Source organism: Capsicum annuum, chromosome 9 (assembly GCF_002878395.1).
Source record: "Capsicum annuum cultivar UCD-10X-F1 chromosome 9, UCD10Xv1.1, whole genome shotgun sequence".
NCBI classification, from domain to species: Eukaryota; Viridiplantae; Streptophyta; class Magnoliopsida; order Solanales; family Solanaceae; genus Capsicum; species Capsicum annuum.
The window spans coordinates 131664466-131670757 of NC_061119.1; positions in this window are offsets into that span (position 1 = coordinate 131664466).

The following is a 6292-nucleotide window of genomic DNA, read 5'->3' on the forward strand; positions in this document are numbered from 1 at the left end:
TTTTGTCTTCATTTGAGCTCCTTTAAGAATTGAAATATCTTTTTTGTGTGGAGCAAACTCTTGCATGTGAGCGGCATCAGTACTTTTGGGTAGAGGGTGAAGTTTTACTATCTGTTTGGATAAATGAGTAATGTAAGTTGCATTGTGAGGATTGATACAATCTTTGATGATTTTGTGTCTTATCTTAAGATGCTTTGTGATTTGGTAAGTTCATTTGATACGAACTTACATCTTTGCTTCATAAATATGTACTTATTAAAAATTTTTGGTTTACTTGTTGTCATGAATGTTTGGAAAGTGTTTGTAGAGCTTTATTAGCTTATTACTTTAGTATAGCTTTCTTTTGGGTGAATTTGAGTTAAAAACCCTATATCATTAAATTATTCTTGGTTTCTTGAGGACAAATAATAGTTTAAGTTTGGGGGGGTTGATAAGTCATTAATTTGACAACTTGCTAGCACCTTTTAAGACTAAATTATCATGCTTTTCCATTGATTTGATGGTAATCTCTTACTTAATGCTCATTTATGTAGGTAAAAGTAAAAAGGGAAGATAGGCAAGCCATTCAAGTCAACAAAAATACAAATGTGAAGGAAAAGAGTCATCCGTTTTGCATCCACTTTCACTCGCTTTGCATCTGCTTTGGAGCTGCTATCCATCTACTCTCTATCTGCTCTCCATCCGCTTTGGATCCACTCAAGCAGATCAAGAGAAAGGTGGTAATTTTGTAATTTTGTCAAATGTGGAAGTGGGGCCTAAAGAAGGGTTCCTAGATCATTTTTCCAGACCTAGCCTTCATCTTTTGAACTTAGCATCTCTCTTAGCATCGTAGATTCTCTATTTTTATCTTAGCACCTATCTTTTCATCTTAGACGAATTTGTACTAAGCTTGAATGAAAAATATATGTTAGTGATTTTCCATTGAAGATTTATTGAAATTCCAAGTTTGGAACTACATTCTCTCTACTTCTCATGGGTGAAGTCAATGATAACTTTGGTATATTGTTATCCTTTTTATCTATGAGTAGCTAATTCTAAATCTTGGGGTTATGCTTATTTAGGTTGTGGTATTGTATAGGTGTTAGCTAATTATTCTTCTAATTAGTTATTTCTGATGATTGTTGCATTTAGTCCATGAATTAACTAAGAGTTGGGGGTTCCAAACCCCGACCACTCTTGAACCCATGTCATTGTTGAAAGAGAGGATATAGGTGAGGAATAAATGCAACCAATAACTTGATTCATTTTATTTAATGACATCTCTTAGACATAAATATGTCAATTGAGGCAATAGATGTGGAAAATTGTCACACTTGTGAGGTGTTTGAAAGAACCCATTTGTGAAATTTGGTGTCATAATTGAAAGATTCACAATAATATATTGACATCTAGCCTACCCATGACTTTTAGCTAAATGTTGGATGAATTGTCAAGTACCCATGCATGAACCCGCTCCTAGAATTACATAACCCTAATACCTATTCTCAATTGAAGTCACTCTTAGCATTTTTCAACGTCAAGATAGTGCTCTAAAATTGAAGTAATTATCACTATAAACACATTCAAACTAATCTCCCCATTTTACAGTTATGTTTGTTTTATTCACATTACGGGTCACCTTTTAGTAGACTATCAACACTCTTGAGTTTTGAATTCCATGCTTTCAGTCCTTGTGGATTTGACCCCAACCTAAGTTGGGTTATTGTATTGACAATGATTGCTTACACCTATTCAAGAGTGTAATTTGAGCGTTATCAACACCCAGCGCAAGTTATAGTGCACGAGACTGTCCTTTTATATTTACTAAAAATTGTTCCAGATTCACTGACTCATGCTCTTAATCTTCATTCTCAAAACTCAAACTCGAGACTTTTGCATGATAATAAAAGAATTCTACTAGATTTGTGGTGTAAGTTAAATCATGTTAATTTGTGCAAGTGTTACTATAATTCAATGTTATGACAAAAAATTGCGATCCATTAGCTGGATAAACAGCCAAACATAGTTAAAAGAAAAAGAATAGGAGTATCAACTACCTTAAATTACTAATTATTGAAGATTTTATCTGAGTCAAAGCTAAGACAATACGAAATTTAGCTGTAGGAAAATAACTCCCTACCACCCAAAGAGGAAAAAAGAAAATAAAAACAAAAAAATAAAGCCAGTGGTTGTAGGCTGTAAACACGAATAATTGGGAGCATATAATTAAAAGGGAAAAAATAACAAGTTCATAATACTGGGTAACGGTTGAGACTTGAGAGTAACGAAATATTTTAACACAGGCTAAAATGATCAAACTGGATGGCGTTTGGTCTTGTGATCTGCTTGATTGTGACTTCTCACTTGCATATCACAACCTCACTTAGGCTCCATTTGTTGTTTTTAAGATTCAGACGTCTGAATCTGAATGCACATCTGAATGATTAAAATATTGTCTCTAGATCTGAAAACTGAGAGATTAATACTGTTTGTTTTTCAACATTTGAATGTGTAAAAAAAATTTATTTGTATACATAATAAAATAGAAAATGTAATTCAAATAAAAAATTAATTATATATTAAAAAAGTATGTAATTTAATACAATAAAATTATTAGTATTTGATTGAGAAAAAATATTTATATTTGTTAGTGATAGTAAAGATGACTTATAATGGTGGATGCGGTGACAATGATTGATGTTAGTGATTAATAATATTGATGGTGATATTGTGATGGTTGGTATTGTAGTAACTGTTATGATGGTAACGATTGATGGTGGTTGTGGTTGTTGTGATGTGACATTACTTGATGTTAGTAGTTTAAGGTGTTGATTGTGTTGGCTGAAACATGAATGCATGGTGATTGATGATGTGTTGGTGCTAGTTGGAGATGTTATTTGTTGTGATGGTGGAGATGGTTGTTAGTAGAGATAAATTGTAGCGATGATACTGGTTGAAGTGTGTAGATTAAGTACTTTAAATAAAATTGAAGTACGTGAATTCCATGCTGATGATGTGGAAATGCACTAATAAGAGAAAGACAACTCATTTTGGTAACAAATAATCAACTGAATTAAAAATAAAAGCCAAAATTAATTTTTTAAGGAAAAAAATCTGGTCTTCTTCTTCTCCAAAAAAACATGTTCCTCTTCTTCTCCAAAAAAGAAAACCCTCCATTTTCATAAAAAAGAAAAAACTTCATTACCTTCATCATATCTTCTTCCACTTTAATTTTATTGCCATATTTATTAAATTTGATCCAATTCTTTGTTGATTTTGGATATACAAAATCAGAACTTAAATTTTAGTCTTTTATTTGTTTCCACCATTAAAGTTAACCTTCTCTTCTTTATTTTTTATTAAAATAACATCCAACAATAATTAGAGGAAGAATAAGAGGAACAATACAACACACATTGAAATACAACAACAAGCAACAACAATAATAAAGAAGAGACCCATGCGATTCTAATTTTTACGATGAAAATTTCACCTTAAAATGCCATCTCAACAACCAGTCACCCTCCAACACCACTAAATCACCACCAAAAAGTCCAAAACAGACTTCCACCTCATTTTTCAGTGAATTTTCAAAATACCTGTAATGGCCTAAACACAATATTAAATTTCTGATGTTGAATTTTTGCACAAGAACTCAAATTTTGATGTTGAATTTGATATTTTGAAAAAATTCACCTTTAATTGAATGAAAAATATATCAAAGAATCACAAATATGCTAACAGTCAATTACAAGAAATTGAAGAAAACATTACTTTCACAAGTATGAATCTTTTCTAGGGAGCAATTGTCCTATCCCTCACGACTTCAAATCCAACCAAGAAAATTAGAAGAAAAAGTATACAAAAGGCATTTCATCAAACATATTAATTTGATAAGAGGAAAAACTAATAAAAATAAATAAATAAGGATAAATTATGGCTTCTTACTCTTCTAGTGGAGAGTGTATTGCACATGTCATGTCAGCAATTGTGTTTAATTTATACACTTTAAGAAGGATTTGGGAGTTCAATAGAAACATGACCTAATTGAGGTGTCAATATGAAAAAAGTCAAAAAGTTTAGGTGTCTGTCTATGTATTTTGCCTAAATTTTTCTTCATGGTTGGTTATTTGTAGGGGTGTGAAAACTCGAACCGATCAATAAATCAAATTGATAAAAATGTTATTAACTTATTATTTTATTAATTTTATAAAAATATTTATTGATTTATTGATTCAATTTTGATTTTTTCTTATTGAGTTATTGGATAAACCAATAACCCAATAAGAATATATTAAATTGCGTAGTACTTTACCCCTACTTTACCCAATAATAAGAATATATACATATATATATATATATATATATATATTTATTATATATTTCTCTTAATTGCACTTTAATTTTTACAATTCTATTCAAATCTGAAAACATATAACCTGATAATGTCAAACCTTTTCAATTTCCTCTTTGGTAAACCGACAGCGAGGGTTTGCGTCTTACAAGGGATAATAGTTCTTCATTGTGAAATTTGACACTGAAAGACATGTGATGCTTCATTTTGTACTATGAAGAGGATGTTTAGGGCATTTTGACATTTATCAATAAGTCCAATTGTTGCGTAATTTGTAGATAGAATGGCGGATTTCTTATTTCATGGAATTTGACACTGCAAGACATATGTCATGTTTGCTGCTACTGTTTTTATTTTGTGAGCATTCTTATTGATGTCATGTTAGTTGCTACTGTTACACAATATTAAAAATCATTGGGCCAAATTGATATTTGTTTTATGAACATTTTTTATCGGTTAAATCGAAAATCGAATCGTTAAGGATAAAAAATCGATAAAAATTCTTTTTATTGATTTGATTATTGGTTTAGCTTATTTAAAAATCGAAAATAGATAAATCGAACCAATAATATATACAATCAAAATAAACCGATCGATACACACCTCTAATTTTTTGTTACACATTTATTATTTTCAAATGAACACATGTAAATATACATAATTCATACCGGCTCAATTCATTTTGACTTGTCTTGTATTAATTTGGCATACCCTCTAAGAAGCAACAATAAATAGAATTAATAATTTTACTAAATCACACTTTGAAGATAATATATTCAATATTTAGAAAAATACAAATAGACATCTAATCTAGTTTTAATATAGTAGACAAGTAAAAATATTAATTCTCTAAATAATAATATGATAGAGATGGAACACCATTATACAAAGATTTATAATTACTCACTTCCTAAATAACTTGTATAGACTATTTATTCAATTCAATTTTCTCAAATTTGTGATGTTCTAATTTTCTACTGCAAAAAGTGTAAAATAACAATTAAAGAAAATACATAAGTTTGTATATTCAGTTTGGGGTTATTCGGTACATCAAATAGGATAAGTAGGAATATTTCAATTTGAATTATTTTATGAGATTATTTTATACCGTCCTCTACATGAAATATTAATTTCATTATTTTAATATAAAAATAATGAGAAAAAATAATCCTTTAAGATTATTTAATACCTCATTTCAAATATGTGAATTTTATTCCTTAATTATTTCTAAAAATTACATATATACACAAGGTAACTTTACCTTATTACGTAAAATCTCATATTGGAAAAGAAATTACAAAAATCCCAAAGTAATTACTTAAATTCCTTAAATTCACTCTTTCTCTCTCACCCCCCTCATACATACGAAAATACCATATTTTGCTCCTATTTTAGTGCACTGATTTTTGCTCCATATATGTGCTCTTTTATTTGCGCCTACAATCAAGCTAACGTAATATTAATACTCTACCATCCCGCTCCTATTTGCTTCACTTTTATAATTGGAATTGAAGATGTACACTTTCAATTCACGTAATAAAGAAAATTGAATCATTTTTTTCCCTTATTATCATGTAGCCAATGTAATGTTACAATAACACTAATTTTTCATTAAAATTATTATAATCTTGTAGATAATTAATGTATAAGATGAATATTTTATATGTATAGTGTGATATTATACATTTTGAAAGATTATATTTTAATGTATAAGTTATAATATATCAGACATTATACATTAGTTATTTTTGAAAGACTAATGTATAATATAATTCTTCTGCTATATATTTCATTATGTTATACATTAAGAAGTTCTTATTACATTTAAGAGGCATTTTATGTAATATTTGGTATTATACAATTAGAAAGTATTAATATTATATAAGGTTACATTATACCTTTTGATAAAGATATAAAAGTATACATGTTTAATGTTAATACTTAAATGTATAGTATGAC